We start from the raw sequence: 19,825 nt of genomic DNA, 5'->3' as shown, positions 1-19,825 counted from the left end.
CCAACGTAGATTGTCTTTATGTGCAATAATAAATTCTTCTGTTAAAATCTTCGCGGATGTTGATCAGTTACTTCTTCACGCAGCCCAGTAACATATTTTCATTCATTAACTCAACCAGCTATCTTAGCTGCAACCACTAAACATCATAATATCCCCGTGACATATTGTGACAGCCAATAACAGATCGACAGTACCTTCACGTAGAGAATGCTTTATCGCTTTCTGCAGTTATTCTCATAGTTTAGTCCAATGTCCATCTTGTGATTGTTGTTAAATGTTTTATTAAGAATGGTGAATCCGGAAAGTTTTGTTTTTGCTTCACCCTGTACTAGAAACCATAATAATAATAATAATAATAATAATAATAATAATAATAATAATAATAATAATAATAATAATAATAATAACAACAACAACAACAACAACAACAACAACAACAACAACAACAACAACAACAACAACAACAACAACAACAATAATAATAATAATAATAATAATAATAATAATAATAATAATGATAATGATGATGATGATGATGATGATGATGATGATGGTGATGATTCTTTTTTTTCATTTCTTTGTTGGATGTCGATTCTGAATTATTTATGAAACATCGACTGTTGAAGTAATTGAACGATAGACATTTCACCACAATCAGTAATAATGTAGGTGGTTGTATGTTATTTCATAGACACTAATTAGTTATATTTTCATAAGAAAAAGCGGACGACGAGGCTGAAGATGAAAGCGAGGAATGTTCAAACGCAATATTTTCTTAGAGTAATATAATTTATATGAAGAATTGTGAGATAGAATTGAAATTGTTTTAGCAAGACAATATATTGCAAATTGGAAATACACGAATGAAACCAGAAGAGAGACAAAGCAAAACAAAGAAAAACAGTTGCATTATGCTTTTTGTTTTATGTTTCGAGATTAAAATCCCCTTATCAAAAGAAAATGGAGTATTTGACGAGACAGTGTCATTTTCTGAGATATGTAAGTATTGAGCCGTTGTTTCGTATTCAATCAGCTTTGTACAGTTCGAGTCTGTTGTTACTAGACGGGTTTAGTCTATTACTGACGATGTGCCTTTGTTTCCTTAAATTTAAAGCTCTGCTTACTGACTCTTGATTCTGATTATGATGTCTTAAGTGTGACATTTCTCCCGATATTTCTTTACAAAAACGTGTCGAAGTGTTCTATAATGCAAATGTAGAGTTTATGAAGGGCGCTCCTGTTCTAAGATCCGGCATATCTATTACACTCACTGTATGTGGTTGACAAATATAAAACTTCTGTTTTGTTTATTTTCCCAGATTTAGGTGTTTCTGGGAACATTGGGTTCTCAGATAAACTCTTTCCTTTTCTTTTTGTCTTAGTTTTTGTCATTTATTTCAATCTCTATATTTTTATCGAATTATTTAACATTTCAGTCAATAATATATTTTCCTTCATTGTCTACGACTTCTTGCCGACGTTCAACCAGTTCGTCTACTATTCGATTACCCCTGCTCCATATCTAAGGAGTGAAACCGTCCAGGTGTTGATAACTTCGATCTTATTCCGTCCGTTTAATTTCGACTTAAAGATCAGTCTTAGTCTGTGCAAGTACTCCACCTTAAATTTTTCTGTCATTTCTTTCTCCATCAATTTATCCATTTCCAAAATCCCCAAGTACTTATAGCCCGTCTCTTCTACCTGCTTCATAACCTCCTCCGACGGTATCGTTAGCCCGTCCATACATTTGATTTTGCCTCTCTTCAAGACTAACACACCACACTTTCTCAGTCCGAACTCCATTCTGATATCAGTACTGAAGGTATACACCGTATCAACGAGGGAACTGACTTGGGGTTCATCTTTACCATAAAGTTTGAGGTCATCCATGAATAACAAATGGTTGTCTTTTTGTTGGCGGCTTTCGAATACATACCCAGCCTTTGCTTTCCTCAGAATCAGTGTTAGTGATATCCAGCACAGTACAAAGATCAGTTGGGACAGGTAGTTTCCTTGGAAGATGCCCCTCCTAATTTCTACTGTCCCTAACCTTTTTCCGTGAGCTGTCAGGTCCGTCCTCCACTTCACCATACTTTTTCCAAGCAATCGCTCAACATTTGATGCAATCCCAAACAGGTTCATACACTCCATAATCCAAGAATATGGGATCATATCGTACGCCTTACGATAGTCGATCCATGACATGGCTAAATTACTTTTTCTTCCTCTTGCAGTCTCTAAGTACAGTTTTGTCTATCAGGAGTTGATCCTTGGTACCTCTGCACTTACACTTGCAACCCTTCTGCTCATGTGGCATGACTCCATTTTTTTCTAGATGTTCATACATTGACTCTGCGAGTATTCCTGTCAATAACTTCCACATAAGTGGCAAACAGGATATCGGTTTGTAATTGTCTACCGTATTGCCTTTTTCGATGTTTTTCAGGCGCAACACTGTCCTACCCAATGTCAACCACTCTGGTGTTGCTTGGTTGGTATTTAACAAGGTGTTGAGCAGTGAAGCTATTCGTGCATGACATTCACCAAATCTTTTGAACCACGTGTAACATTTCGAAGCGCCTCCCCCTACTGGGAGTTTCATTTATTATATCTTTCTCTCTTTTTTTTTACTTTGGTTACACGAACGTTTTTCTTTTCGGACAAAACCCCTTGTAACCTTCGTCCTGTCTTTGTCCTTACATGTTTTTAATTGATATTAGCCCTTGTGGCCAATAAAACCAGAATCAATTATTATTATTATTACTATTATTATTTTGAAACAATATGATGATAATGACGATTATGGTGATGACAAAATGAAGAAGAAGAAGAAGAAGAAGAAGAAGAAGAATAAGAAGAAGAAGAAGAAGAAGAAGAAGAAGAAGAAGAAGATGATGATGACGATGATGATGATGACGATGATGACGATAACATGTCTAACGTTCTCATTGCCTGCTTACTATCAAGCACACGGTTGTTCTGTTAAGAGAGCAAAGTAGATTAACGGGGAAGAGATAGGGATTGATAGGTCGTCGAAGGAGACATTCCTAAGGATATATCTGTGCCGATAACGCAACGATGTTTAATTAATTTGATAAGGGCCTAATGAAACTCATTAAACAATGTCTATGTATGGAAATAATTAGAAAAGACGCATGCACAGTGGTATAAGCAGACACATATATTCGCAAAAACAAACACACGATATATTATATATATACATATATATATATATATATATATATATATATATATATATATATATATATATATATATATATATATATATATATATATATATATACATATATTGAAATATATATATATATGTATGTATATATATTATAATACAGGGTATCAAGAGATACCACCATGCTGAAAAAATAGCAGTCAAATCCTGACTCTAAAACCACAATAAATGTCCGTATGGCACGATTAGCGAAGACGAAGACCAAATGAACCAGTAAAAATAAGATAATTCCAAATCCTGGATTTCTGGCTTTGCATAAATAATAATGCTCTGCCTTCATCAGTGGAATATACTCCAGTACATAAATACAAATACATGTATATAAACAGTATACTTACATATACATGTATTTGTATTTATGTACTGGAGTATATTCCACTGATGAAGGCAGAGCATTATTATTTATGCAAAGCCAGAAATCCAGGATCTGGAATTATCTTATTTTTACTGATTCATTTGGTCTTCGTCTTCGCTAATCGTGCCATACGGACATTTATTGTGGTTTTAGAGTCAGGATTTGACTGCTATTTTTTCAGCATGGTGGTATCTCTTGATACCCTGTATTATAATTTTAAATAATTTTAAATAATTATTACCTTTGATGGTTTTTATTCCCATGCTGACCACTTGATAGGATCGATATTTTAAATATCGATCTTATCCTTATTTATATAAATGTATGTATATATATATATATGTTCAATATTTAAATAAGATATCATTATCCTTTTAAAAATAATGAGAAAATAGTCAGCTAAATACGAATCTGCAAAATATATATTGAAAGTCAGTGTACAATACGTACCTGTTTGCTAGAAAGAAGAATAAAACTAGTAAGCTTATTCTAAACTAACTGTAAAAAGTTAATAAGATAAAGTATGAAAAACATGAATGAAGGATATAAAATTTAATCAGAGTCCTACGCTTAACGAAAAATATATGTGGTTGTGTATATACTCATATACATACTTACAAATATACATTCATAGATACATACATACATACATACATATATATATATATATATATATATATATATATATATATATATATATATAGAGAGAGAGAGAGAGAGAGAGAGAGAGAGAGAGAGAGAGAGAGCGAGAGAGAGAGAGCGAGAGAGATAGATAGATAGGTTGTACATTGATAACTTTGATAGGTTTCGGCCAGTATAGGCCCAGACCATTATAACTTGATAGCACCACTTGGTGAAGTCTTTTAGTCATATATGGGGCCCAATGGCCCATTCTAGCAAAGAGTTATTATTGCTGGCGACATTTCTGGGTGTAGGAGGTTGGTACGGGATTTTGGGGAGAAATTTGTCCAGTGAACATTTGAATTTTATGGGATCCGTTTTCGTTTGACGTATTTTGGTATGATATCAAAGAGAGCTGGACCGATTGAGGCAAAGTAGTTGTGACGTAATCGTTATGTGTCCTGAGTTCGAATTTTGTAGTGGCCGGATAGCACGGGGGAGGTCAAGTCTTGGGTGGATTTTAAAATTGATACCAACATCATTTGTGCAATATTGATGGAATATTTTCCACATCACACAAATGACTTAGCACTCTCGGCGGCGTTGGAGAGAGTAGAGATTGAGAGCTTTAAGTGTCAATTCGACACAGAAAGCGAAATCAATTGGTACCGGGATCTCTACCCCACTGTTCGCAAATTTACAAACTGGAAGAACCGTTTTTCTAAATGTATTTGCTACATTTTTCGTGCGTGATTACATTTAGTGAGAGATACGTGGTTCTGGAGAGATTTATTCTCTAAACGCAATGTAATACTATAAAGGAAAAATTTAATCGTCACTAGGCGTGACTAAGGGTTCCGAAGCATCTACATTGCTATGGACTGAGCCTGAAAAGTTGGTTGGAGATACGTGGCATGTTGCAATATAATTTTTTTCCAATTTAACCTTAAAGCATAAAACTATCAGTAGTTCTTTTGTAGATATTTATCTCTCACTGGAAGGAATACTTTTTGTTGATCCTACCTGGAAATGTAAACGACACACACGCACACTCACACATACATAAACATGTACACACATCCCACACACATCCCACACACACGTGCACGCACACACGCTTTTATATGTATTTATATGTGTGTGGGAGTGTATGTTTATGAGAAATAGCTTTTCTTTTATACATGTGTTTGACATGAGATAAAAAAAAAGCTTGACGGTCAAAATTTGTCAGGCAAATCGGAACGTTACTGTTGATGCATGGTTCTAATGGTCAAAAAGCTGTTGGTGAGAAAGTCTAGATGACTCAGTTTATAAGAAACAACGTGAACACAAAGTAAATTAAATCCAGTATCTTGATAATGCGACTGGGAAGGCCTAGAATCGTCGGATATAGATTTAGAAGTTTGACTATTCTAAACTAACTGTAAACAGTTAATAAGACAAAGAAAGTAAGAAAAGTATGAATGAAAGATACAAAATTTAATTAGAGTTCTACACTTAATGAGAAATGTATGTGGTTGTGTATATACAAATATACATACAAATATATAAAATTAAGAAGAGGAGAAAACAAATTCAAAGGCTGATGTATATATTCATTCAATTCATATTAACGAAATTCTTCATGGTATACAAAGTGCATACATAGATGCATTCATCTATATGATATATAAAAAAATCTAAGAATTTATAAATACATACATATACACGAAAATTTGTAAATATATAAAAATTCATACACATACAAAAATTTATACACACATAAAAATTCATAAATATAAATATATGAAAAGTGTAAGTCCATAAATGTACTTGCGAAGTCCGAATGAAGAGGAAGATAAAGCGGATGTAAAATGAGTCATAGGGAGTCTGGAACATGTATAAAGTCTATGTATAAAGTCTTACGACCGTTTCGAAAAGATATAGGTTGGTATGGGCGAGCTAACTCCAACCATAGCGATGCTCTATATTTCTCTCATCAGAGTTAATCGAATCACAAGGTTAACATCTTAAAGGAATTGTGGGCTAAATAAAAATAGAATGGTTGATCGGACCATAAATTGTTATATGTGTATGAATTTTTATATATTTATAAATTTTCGTGTATATGTATTCAAGGTTTTGAAAATCAGTGGAAACTGTGAAACCGGTTAAATCTTTAAATATAATAATAAAAAAAAAAGAAAGGATTTTAACTATTTTCAGTGCACTTTCAACTTTTCTATATTTCAACACGTGTGGAATAAAATAACTTTGCTTTCTCTCTCTCTCTGTCTCTCTCTTTCTATTATATGTATATATATATATATATATATATATATATATATATATATATATATATATATATATATATATATATATATATATATATGTATATATATATATATATGTATGTATCTATGTATGTATGTATGTATGTATGTATGTATCGTAAAGAACTATAGAAACAATCATAGTGTTTATATTTACTTTATTAACAGTTTGATCCAAAACTTTCCCATTACAAAGATTTTCAAACAACTGAGAAAAATTCTCCTGGTTTAGGTAGTTTATATCTCATAATGCACGCACTCTACTTTCACATTTTATTATTCATATCTGGTTTTCTGCTTGTTATATTTTATTTCTTATATTGTTTTTAGTTTTCCTTGTTTTTCCTCTCCTCTTCCAGTCTGTACCGTCTCCTGGAGAAGGACCTTCTTCCGAAACGTCATAGAAATTCACGCTTACTATTATCTCGCTCGTCATGCTAATAATTTTGATAGCGAAATTATCCAATCTTGTCAGTATCTATACAAATAAAACCTGAAGCTAGTCCATTCTTTTCTAGTTATTTAAACACCATTGCATTGTATGCGTCCAAGAGGCCATAGCTACTCTTCTAAATAACAAAGAGGATAACAAAAGCCTGGTTTCAGAGCTGATTCTCCCCATCATATCAAAGTAGAGATTTGTCTGTATCTGTTATACTGGCCTTAATCTACTTGCAAATAGACAAGATGTGAAGTTATGGAATATACCACTTTTCTCAGAATTGGTCAATGTTTTTTTTTATTATTTTATCAACGTTTTAGAGAAATGTTTTGGCCTTTCATTATCAATTCTTGTAATTGAATTAGCAAAGATAAACTCCAGTGGAATTTCCAAAAGCTGCTTGATTGCTGTGACTCATGTTTACTGTTGTTGTTGTTGTTGTTGCTGCTGTTGATATGCAATCTCCCAGATCAGCGCTAATCGATAAATATGCAGCATCATCATCATCATTACCACCACCACCACCACCATTATCATCCTAGGGAACACGTTCACACGGACCACCTACACAAAACTACTCGACTGTCTATTGTATGTAGACATTCGATAAGTGGATTCTGGTAGATGCTACTTCAAGTCTGTCGTTTTAGAAGCCAAATGGTTGATGCAACGCTGAAGTAGGGATATGTATGCGTGTTGGCATATATGTATAAAGCTGCGTGTATTTCTCTGTGGACGTAGGTGGTTCAGGAGGAAAGAAGTATGAAGTGGACTGTTCCATAAGATACATTGTTAGTGAAATTACAATGTCTAAATGTATTGTTCTTGCACATTATGTAGACATTGCAACAACATAGTGTGACGGTAGGGTATCCAGTGTTTTTTTGTCCTGCAGTGTCTTTTTGACTGGCGCTCTGTCGGTTACAACGACGAGGGTTCCAATTGATTCGATCAACGGAATAGCCTGCTCGTGAAACTAATGATAATTTAAAGACACGCGTACCCTTTGCGTAGTTCTCAGAAAGATTCCACGTGACACAGAGTGTGACAAGGCTGGCCCTTTGTAATACAGGGACTACTCCTTTTTTTGCCAGCTGAGTAGACTGGAACAACGTTGAATAAAGTGTCTTGCTCAAGGACACAACGCACCGCTGGGAGTCGAACTGACAACTTTCCGATCGCAAGCCGAATGCCTTAAGGAAAGAAGTTCGGAGAAGTCGGATCCTTAAGATACAGTGCTTGGGAGATTACAGAGTCTAAATGTATTTCTCTTGCACATTACATAGGCAGTATGACGGTAGGGTATCTAGTGGTTTGTTTTCTTCAGGTATGCAGGTATGCTATAATTTAAACCCCAGCTCAATGAGAAGGTAGCTTAGGCGATTGAATAACTGAATAATTACTGTCGAAGCCCATTTAGGACCCAATTCTTCGTTTTATTTTTCTACTTATTTAGAATACAAAGGGAGATTACTTTTGATGTTACAATATCTTCTCTTGTGTTCTCTGTATTGTTTTTGCACCATCCTGTATTTGAATATTATGAATCGATACGTCATCAGTTGTTGCATGAGTAAGTGTCGTGTCAGGGAGTGTTGCATGAGGAAATTCAAAGTTTTCCAGTCTTTTATTTGTGACCTCCTTTATGCAGATGACTGTGACTTATTCACTCATACAGTGGATGACATGCAAATACTTATGAATCGTATTTCTGCTTCTTGCAAGGCATTTGGACTCAGCATTAACCTGGACAAGATTGTCGTTATGTTCCAGCCTGCACCAGGAAATCCATATGTGAAACCAGCTATCCTGGTTGAAGGAACAATACTGAAAGTGGTAGACAGGTATGTCTACATGGGCAACACACTCAGCCGTTCTTGCTCCCTGAATGTTGAAATATCTTTCAGGCTGCAAAGAGCAACAAATTCCTTCCGATCTCTTCAGTCTCGTGTCTGGTCCCAGCATAGTATTACAAGACAAACAAAAATTGCTGTGTACTGTGCATGTGTACTGACATCGCTCCTTTACTCATGTGAGACAAGGACCCTTTTCAAACGTCATGTAAGGGTCCTCGAACGCTTTCATCAGAGATGTCCCAGACACATTCTGAATGTTAGCTGGACCTTAAAAACTCCAAACACATAGATCCTTGAGTATTGAGACGATGGTGCTCAAGCACCGGTTTCGTTGGACTGGACACCTTATTAGAATGAAGGATAGCATGATCCCTAACAGATAGCAGGATCCCTAAACAGAACTTGTTAGTGGAAAGAGACCCCGACAGAAACAAAGACTGCGATTTAAGGACTGTGTCAAGTCCTCATTAAAGGCCTGTAATATGCAGGACACTGACTGGGAGAACAATGCCTGTCATCGCCACGGATGGAGGAAGCAGGTTAAGGAAGGGATCGACACCTTTGAGAGAGCACGAATGCGCAATGCTGGTGTAGTGAATGGGGAAAGCTTGGTCGACACCCTTGAGGAAGCACGTATTCTGTATGAAGAATTTAAGCGTGGTACTCGAAATCGTACTGCTGGTGTAGTGAATGGGGAAAGCTTGGTTTGCAATGTTTGCAGTCGTGTATGCTTGTCAAGAGCAGGGCTCATTAGCCACCAACGGAGCAGGGCTCATTTGCCACTAAACGTCGGCAATGGTCTTCCTTGGTCATGAGTGGACGGCCATCATTTATGTATGTGTGTGTGTGTGTATGTTCTCTTCTGTTTTCAGTTATTTAAATTTTTCTCCGAGGAAAGACTTCGTTTCTAACAATGTAGTTGACGAAAAACAATGTTATATTTTAAACTTCAGAAATGTCTTGCATATTTTTATAGTTCCACTTACAGGTTGTGTTTGTAATGTGCGAGCCAGCTGGTTGATTCCTTTTTCTGGAAACCCTAACTTATCCAGACTGTCAGGCGTTTACTCACAAAACCAGCTGCATCAATTACTTTTGGTATCAATGAAAATTTGTAATCCGGATATAGAAGTTGGATGTTTCGAAGCAGTTGTCCATAATCATCCTCTTTCTCTACGATTTTCAAAGAGATATTCGCATCAACAGGACAGCTGACCTCTTTGACCGTTCATACTTTTTCTTGCCTGTCCCAAACAATAATATTCGGTTTGCAATGCTTACACTTCACAAATGTTTTGATGCCAATGTTCCATGCGGGTCTTGTATGAGCATCTTATATGTTAAATAAAATAAGACAACAAAGCCAAGGCTGTGTGGAATTTTCAGGACATTTACAAAGAGCAAGTTAGTCTTACTGCTGTTTCAGGAATATTAGGGATATCCCTTCATCAGAGACGATGTGAGATGGTTAAATAGAGGGAAAGTATTTGAGTTCAATATAAGGAGTTATTTCGAAAAAAGAAGGAAATGAGGAATATAGAGAGAAATAGGAGAATGAAAGTAGAAATAAAAATAAAAATGTGTAAAGATGTTATAGTTGCAGTTCCATTATCCAAGGAAAGTGGTGTGTAGAAGTGGTAGAAATGCTTCTTGTCCATGGTATGTACACATCTTTTCTCTTCTCTCTAACTACTTAATACTACCCCTACATTCTCAAATTTTCATTCACACCACATGAATGGACAGCACATGTAATCTACGTCTCCACACTTTCCATTTGTAATGACAAAATATGAACCCCTATCGGGATTTACATACCTCGGACAAGCAGCGTTTGTATCACTTATACATACCACTTTCTTTGGATATTGGGACTGCAGCTATGATATCGTACATATATTTTTACTTTTATTTTTATTCTCTTATTTCCCTCTATACTTCCTATATCCATCCCTTTCCAAAATAACTCCTTATATTGAACTTTACTATTTCCCCTCTATTTAACCATCTCACAACATCGTCTCTGATGAAGGGATATCCCTAACATCCCAGGAACAACTGTAAGACTAACTTTCTCTTTATCAATGTCCTGAAAATTTCACAGTCTTGGCTTTGTTGTCTCATTTTATTTAACACACACACACACACACACACACACACACACATGTATGTATATATATATATATATATATATATATACATACATACATACATATGTGTGTGTGTATATATATATATATATATATATATAATTATATATAAAGGGCATTAACTGTGTATTAATGCCTCACGCTATCGAGGGACTAAATAAGTAAAAAAACTACCAAAAATAAGCTTATTTTTGGTAGTTTTTTTTTACTTATTTAGTCCCTCGATAGCGTGAGGCATTAATACACAGTTAATGCCCTTTATATATAATTAAATATATCTATGAAGAAACGATGAATTTTTTCATTACGAGGTTTTTTTCACGCTGACTACTTGATAAATTCTTATAAAGAATTTATCCTATATTATATTATATATATATATATATATATATATATATATATATATATATATTTATTTAATTTGAGGATATGTTAACATCGTGAAGGGATGATTACGTAAATAAATAATTAACTTCCTTATCTCCATTTTTTCTTCCTTTAACTATATATCTAGAAGCTGTACAAAGGAATCGAAACCCGAACCACATGGATTTGAAGTGAGCTTAAATGCATGGGCCTGCATCTGCCTACAATTTAAAACATGGTGTTTTATTCAAGATGTGTTTATTTCAACATGTTTAATAGAGTGTATATAATCTCTCTCTTTCTCTCACTCCATACACACATACGTATGTGAACACTCATAGATATATACATGCATGCATACATGTATGCATGTACGTATGTACGTATGTCTGCATGCTTGTATGTATGTATGTATGTATGTATGTATGTAAGTAGATATATGTATGAAGTATAATGTATATATTTATAGATGTAATGTGTATATACATGAACATTTGTATGTGTGTGTAAATATTGAATGAATCGTTTGCATTTGCTTAATAAGGCGGAAAGACGAAACTTAATTAGCAGCTCATGCAAAGACGCCTTTCAGTAACTTTTAAAATTACACACACATACACACACACACACACACATACACACACACACACACATACACACACACACACATACAATTAAGTATATGATACGAATAGATCTGGCTTTAAGTGCACGTATTTGTATATTTATATATACATAGACGTATATATATATATATATATATATATATATATATATATATATATATATATATATAGATATGCAGGGCAGGGAATCGTCAATTAGTAATAAAATTAATAATCAACAATTTTGCCGGGTAGCTCAGTATGAAAAAAACCTTCTTCGGTATAAATGATTATTTATGATTATAAATATATATATATATATATATATATATATATATATATATATATATATATATATATATATATGTGTGTGTGTGTGTGTGTGTGTACATGTGTAATTTTTACATGTATGCACATACACATAACCACGCTGTTTACAAATGACAAGAAACGATCGAGTGTGTGTGTGTGTGCATGTGTGTGTATGTTTGTGCGGGGCTGGCTGCGTGGGGGTGGGGGTGAGACTGGAATATGATAGAGGTGAGTTTTCGTATTTGCAAATATTTCGCAATGACGTTTCCGGCATCAACATAAGATTCTTGCCAAAGAATTTGCAGCTGCTTCGCCCGAATGTATCAATGCATCCGATAGTGTTGAGATATATTTTGTAAAGGAAAAGGTTTAATTATTAATGTTTGGACAAGTTCACATTATTACTAATCTGATGCACACAAAATTTTCTCAATAAAGAAAGAAAGAGCCTTGCAACTAAAAGTATTGATCGTCACAAATATACAAAAGGACACATCCGGAACGAGGCGGCATCACACACGCATAAGAACACAAATCTTAAAACTGTATCACAAGCATACATACATACATACATACATACATACATACATACATACATATCAGAAGATTGCTTCCCAACTACATAGTTCCAGGTTCAGTCTCATTGCGTGGCACGTTGCGCAAGTGTCTCCAACTATAGCCTCTGGCCGACCAAAGCCTTGTGAGTGGATTTGGGAGATTGAAACTGAAAGAAGCCCGTAGTGTATATATATATATATATATTCATTCTTATTTCTTTTTCATTTTTTGTTTGCAGGTAGATGTAGATAAATTTAAATTCATTTCGTTCTAAAATAGGAACTTATCAACGCAACGTCACATGAGAGAAAGCTACATGGTCATTTAAAACATTTAGGAACTATATAAACGAGCGACTTTACTTTTCTTTAAAAAAAGATAAATGGTGGAGAAAATGATGAGGAAAAGATGTGAGAGAAGGGGGGCATTAAGAGCCCCTGATACATACATACATACATACATACATACATATATATATATCTTATCTTTTATCTGTTTCAGTTATGAGACTGTGGCCATGCTGGGGCACCACCTTATAAAAATTTACTAACAGGCTACGACGGACTTCCTTCAGTTTCACAAGGCTTTGGTCGGCTCGAAGTGGACCGCAGTGAGTCTGAACCCGGAACTATGTGCTTTGGAGGGAAACTTCTTACCACCCAGCCAATACGCCTAAACACACACACACACATACACACACACATATATAATATATATATATATGAAAGTATGTATGTATGTATGTACTATGTGTGTATGTATGTATGTATGTATGTATGTATGTATGCATGTATGTATGTGCGTATGCATAAATGTATGTATGTACACACTCACACACAGACACAGACATACACCTATACATATATTTGTATGTACATATATTCGTCTAGTGCAATCGAATAAAGCTGTTTAAAAGTTACACGTCTCTGACTATTTGAAAATGAGTCTTGAATATGTCATCTGTATTATATAAGTAATAATCACTTTGTGTTAATGAAACGTAAACAACAGTGCGTGACTAATTACGAACAGTCCCTGATGTTTTGTTTTATACATACATACGTACTTTCATCCACACACACGCAGACACACACACACACGTACACACACATATATATATTACTCAACTCCTAATACCTGTGCCGAGTACCCTTTCTTTTGTTTGTCTACTCATTCATATATATATATATATATACATACATATATATATATATATATATATATATATATATATATATATATATATATATATATATATATATATATATATATATATATATATATATATGAAACTTACGTATGTTGAATTCTAACATCAGGTTATTAGCTTCGCTGTCTTAACGAAATATATATTACTACATATATATATATATATATATATATATATATATATATATATATATATACATAGGCATATATGGGCACAGGACGTCACAGAACGTAAGCAACATGAAATACAAAAACATGGAATGCAAACTTTTTGCGAACAACGAAAGAAACAAATGGAAAACATTTCTACTCCGTATTTCGAGCAATTCACAACAAGATACGTCTTCGGCAAAACAGTTGCTCCTGCAAAGCAAATTAAATCAAATTTGGGACGGAGGGTCAAAGTTGGTAACAAAACCAAACAGGAAGGGCTGCTAAGCCTAAACGTGGTAAAATGGCGAACGCTGAATTAACAAGCTCTGACAGGAGAGAGGCAACAGTGCGTCTGATTCCTGCGGCTGATCTGTTATTCTCGTATTTTATGTTGTTTACGTTCGGTGACGTCCTATGCACATATATGCATATATACATTCATGTGTATGTAAGTACGTACATATACGTATGTATGTATATCTATCTATCTATCTATCTATCTATCTATCTATCTACCTATCTATCTATCTATCTATCTATCTATCTATATATATATATATATATATATATATATATATATATATATATATATATATATATATATATATATATATATATATATATATATATACATACATATATTAATAGTAATGGTATGACAACAAAAGAATGAATGATACCTCGATATTATGCGAATAGGGAAATTTATCAGTAATATATGTGACAATTATTCGGTTGCCATAATAAAACTCCGAGTTTCGGATGTCGAAGCGGAAATCTGCTCCGGCAATAACTGACAATTTCCGCCCCGACATCCGAAACTCGGAGTTTTATTATGGCAACCGAATAATTGTGTCATATATATTACCGATATATATTACAGATATAAATAAATAAATAAATATATATATATATATATATATATATATATATAGAGAGAGAGAGAGAGAGAGAGAGAGAGAGAGAGAGAGAGAAGAGAGAGAGAGAGAGAGAGAGAGAGAGAAGGAGAGAGTGAGAGAGAGCAAGGTTGAGAGAAATGCAGGTGCAATACAAATCTAAGGAAACTAAAAACTGAATAATTATCGAGCGAATAATTGGGGACGTTAATTAAATGAAAATACAACCAAGACAGACGATCAATATGAAACGTTGATTGAACAAACAACTGGCTGTACGGATGGTCTGATGGTCGGATTGTTGTATAATGCGATGGTGTAATGGAGCAAAGGTACCAACACCCGAGCTGGCCCACCGTCAACAAACAACCATCCAGATAACTAATCGTAGAACTTATCATACACTCATTAATATAACAAAATCGAAGGTGTAATGGCCCAGTGGTTAGGGCAACTGACTCGCGATCATAGGGTCGCAGTTTCGATTCCCAGACCGGGCGTTGTGTTTATTGAGCGAAAACGCCTAAAAAGCTCCACGAGGCTCAGTTAGGGAAGTGGGGGTAGCGAACCCTGCTTTACTCTTTCACCACAACTTTCTCACAGTCTTTCTTCCTGTTCCTGTTGTACCTGTATTTCAAAGGACCAGCCTTGTCACACTCTGTGTTACGCTGTATCTCCCCGAGAACTACGCTAAGGGTACACGTGTCTGTGGAGTGCTCAGCCACTTGCACGTTAATTTCACGAGCAGGCTGTTCCGTTGATCGGATCAACTGGAACCCTCGTCGTCGTAACCGACGGAGTGCCACGTCATAACAAAATCACCGGGCATTGTTTTTTGCAGCCCAGCTTGTTGTTGTTGTTGTTGTCTTTTGTAGTTTCTTGATCCTTTAGTTTTTTTAAATTTCATTTCTATTTATTTTGATTGCTGTTATTACTGTTGTTTTTTGCTGTGTGCATTTATACGCTGTATTAGGAGGAAGTGCTGGTGGTGGTGGTGGTGGTAGCAATGTCGAGGCGGCGAAGGTGGTGGTATGGTGGTGGTGGTGGTGGTGGTGGTGGTGGTAGTAGCGAGCGGAGTGGTGGCAAAAGCCGTAGCAACGTCCTTTTAAATACGTTACCAAGCAGTTCTTGGAATCTCTTTCATCCACCATCTTCTCCCTACAATCTGTGGTGTTGTACCTTTGTCAAAAACTGTGGAAACCCCGGTATTAAAGTCATCAGAGAGCATGGCAGTATTGATAGAAATGAAAAAGCATCAGACAAAATGTGTTCTTGCGTTTAATTTTGGCTCTTTGAGTCTTAAGTTCGATTCTCAGTTCCTACCTTTCACTTTTCCAGAGCTGATAAAGTATAATATAGGTTTGATTTCATTAAGTGTTGCTTATACCAGGATGTGTGGAATTCTCTTAAATTCAGAAATGGCGAAAATTGACCTTCTCTCCTTCAACTTTGTCCTATCTTCCTGCTATTTTCATGTCATACTTATAAGAATCGGCGATCAAGGATCTTCTTGCCAAAAATCTAAAGATTCATTTTGTCTTTTGGTAAGATACAACAAGTCAGATCGACCTCAATACTCAACTGGTACTTATTTTATCGACGTTGGAAATATGAAAGGCAAAGTCGACCTCGTCGGAATTTGATCTCAGACCGTCACAATGAAGGAAACACCGCTAAGCATTTCGCCCAGCATGCTCATGTTTCTGATGGAATAGAGAGAACGAGGCGCAGAAGTGATGGGTTTGGTAGAGTCGTGGACGCAATAGTTCGCAATATGTTGTTACGTTCGAGTTCTCAGTTCAAATTCTGCCGAAGTCAGCTTTCCCGATATCGAAAATAATTTTCATTTATATAGATTGGTGTTGTTTAAACCCCAGGTCGATTCCAAACCAGTGGTTCTGTTATCAAAGTGTTCCAGCCGCAACCATCTCATCTGATTTTCGGACAGTCCATCAGGATTACCATCCAAAATGTGTTTTCCTTAAATTTTTAGGCTGTAATTTGGAAGACTTTTGACTACTTTTATTTGCGGGATGAGAAACCTCATACTGGAAAAATCAACTTCATTGAGATTTTCATCTCAAGCTCTAAAAGAAAATGGAATAAATAAACAAATAAATGCCAGGAAGACATCTCAGTGTGTCAGAGCAATGTTGCATTGTATCTCATTTGTCGTAAATTCATGTCAGTTCCATTGACCAGAAAATCAATCAGCTTTAGAAGAACAAAACCAGATGAGACATTAGAATAAGACGAGCAAAAGCGAACACATTAAGTTGACATTTGCAACATCAAATTATAAATAATAGATTACCACACATCTCCCTCCCTTCCCCTCTCTCTGCCTCTGTCTCTCTCTGTCTTTCTTTATCTGTTTGTCTTTCCGTTCCTCTCTCTCTCTCTCTCTCTCTCTCTCTCTCTCAGTGATGACATCTCATGGGAAGAGTTATTGTTACTGGGTTAATTGGCAAATGACGCAGATGGCGTAGTATGGCCTCATCGGCGTGATGATACATTTATGGTACACACAGAACACAAGACCTACATATTGCACACACACACACACACACACACACACACTCACACACACACTCACACACACACACACACACACACACAAACGCTCACATACTAAGAAACATACACTGTATGCGGATGTACGAGTATATATATATATGAGTCTGTATGTATGCATATATATCTTATTTGTTTTAGTCACTGCAATGAGGTCATGCTGCAGCAACGCCTTGAAATATTCCACCCTAGTACTTGTTTTTAAAGTACGGTACTTATTTTATCGTTCTCTTTTGCCAAACTGCTAATTTACCGGGACGTAAATATGCCTACCTCGGTTGTTAAACGTTGGGGAAGGGGAAACACAAAGATTATGACACCCCCAACCCATACATACATGCGTACACACTCACGGATACATGTATATATATATATGTCTCTCTCTCTCTCTCTCTCTCTCTCTCTCTCTCTCTCTCTCTCTCTCTCTCTGCGTATGTGTGTGTGTGTGTGTGTGTGTGTGTGTGTGCAATTGTAAGATTCAGTGATCGAAATAATCTACTGGCGTCGAAGTGTTGTAGGCTTTTCCCATATCGAAGTTCGATCTGCTGAACAAATTTCTGTTAGCAATTGGAGCTCCCTATGAATGTGAATAAAAATGGAAATTAAGGGAGTGGAACAGGTCAAATCCAGGTTGCCTAAAATCCAGCTTCACTTCTCATTTCAAATTGCATCTTCGCTGAGTTTACTTGGGGTCCTCAAATGACAGCGTAACATTCATCTAATGCGTAGCTAGCTGAGTAACCCTCGTTGAGTACTTATTATACCAGAGGATCTGATAGCTATGAAACATATCTAGCCTGAATTTTACCTGTTCAACTCCATCACTTTGCACGTGTCCCGCTGGCGATTTCTTCTCCATCTTTGGACTTTTCCATTTCTCCTTTCCGACAAAGAGCTAGGCTCGAAACGTCAAACTCTCTCCTTTCACCGAGAGTCAAGCTAATACATTCATTGTGCAAGTATTTCATGTTGTTGTTATTATTCATTTTTTATTCGTTTGCTGGAACTGTTTCTTTATTTGAATTGACTATGTGTGTATGTATATATATATATATATATATATATATATATATATATATATATATATATATATATATATATATATATATATATATATATATATATATATATATATATATATATATATATATATATATATATATATATATACATATATATACATACATACATACATACATACATACATATATATATATATATGTATATATATATATATATATATATATATATATATATATATATATATATATATATATACATTGGAGCAGGAGTGGCTGTGTGGTAAATAAGAAAAAGGAGAAGAAAAATTAAAAATATGCTTGGGGGTTTTATTTGTATTACAATAGGAAAAGGGATGCAAATTAAGAGTATAACAGGAACCGCCTCAACCAACAAAATAATCCAAAAATATCCAAAGGAAAAAGATATTCTACATACATATATATGTTTCGATATAACAATATTTAAAAATCATCAATAATTATAAATTTAAAAGATGCAATAATCTGTATATTGCTGGATCTCTTCAGGAAAAATAAGTGTATTTTAGTTTTGAGTTACGAAATAACGAGCACAATGTTTAGGTATTTTCAAATGTTTGCATTTGAAAATATCTAAACATTATCCTCAAATATACTTTTGATATTTTTTAATTTGCATTACTTTTCCAATTGTAATACAAATAAAATGAACCAAGCATCTTCTTCCCATTTTTCTTCTCCATTACCTTTTATTGACTTTTTAATTTTATGAGACTGTTTATACATATCGAGGAAGTTTCTATCAATATATTTGGTTAAACCCAGTTGGAATCGGTATTGTTTTTAACAATCCCTTACGTGGATATTACTTCGTCAAATTCTCGCATATACATACATACATACATACATACATACATATATATATATATATATATATATATATATATATATATATATATATATATATATATATATATATATATATATATATATATATATATATATATATAGTGAATCCAAACAAAGAAGAACAATCAAGAAAAACAATAACGAGAGGATGTGGTACAAGTACTGTATGATCAAACGCTCAGGAAAGGAAGGAAAAGGGATTTAATGTTTCGAGCCAAGCTCTTCATCAGAAATAGAGAAAAATCTAAAGGAAGGG

This window comes from Octopus bimaculoides, chromosome 2, assembly GCF_046866305.1.
Source record: "Octopus bimaculoides isolate indiv1 chromosome 2, ASM4686630v1, whole genome shotgun sequence".
Taxonomy (NCBI): domain Eukaryota; kingdom Metazoa; phylum Mollusca; class Cephalopoda; order Octopoda; family Octopodidae; genus Octopus; species Octopus bimaculoides.
The sequence above is the reverse complement of the archived record's forward strand: the minus strand, read 5'-3'. Positions refer to the sequence as shown.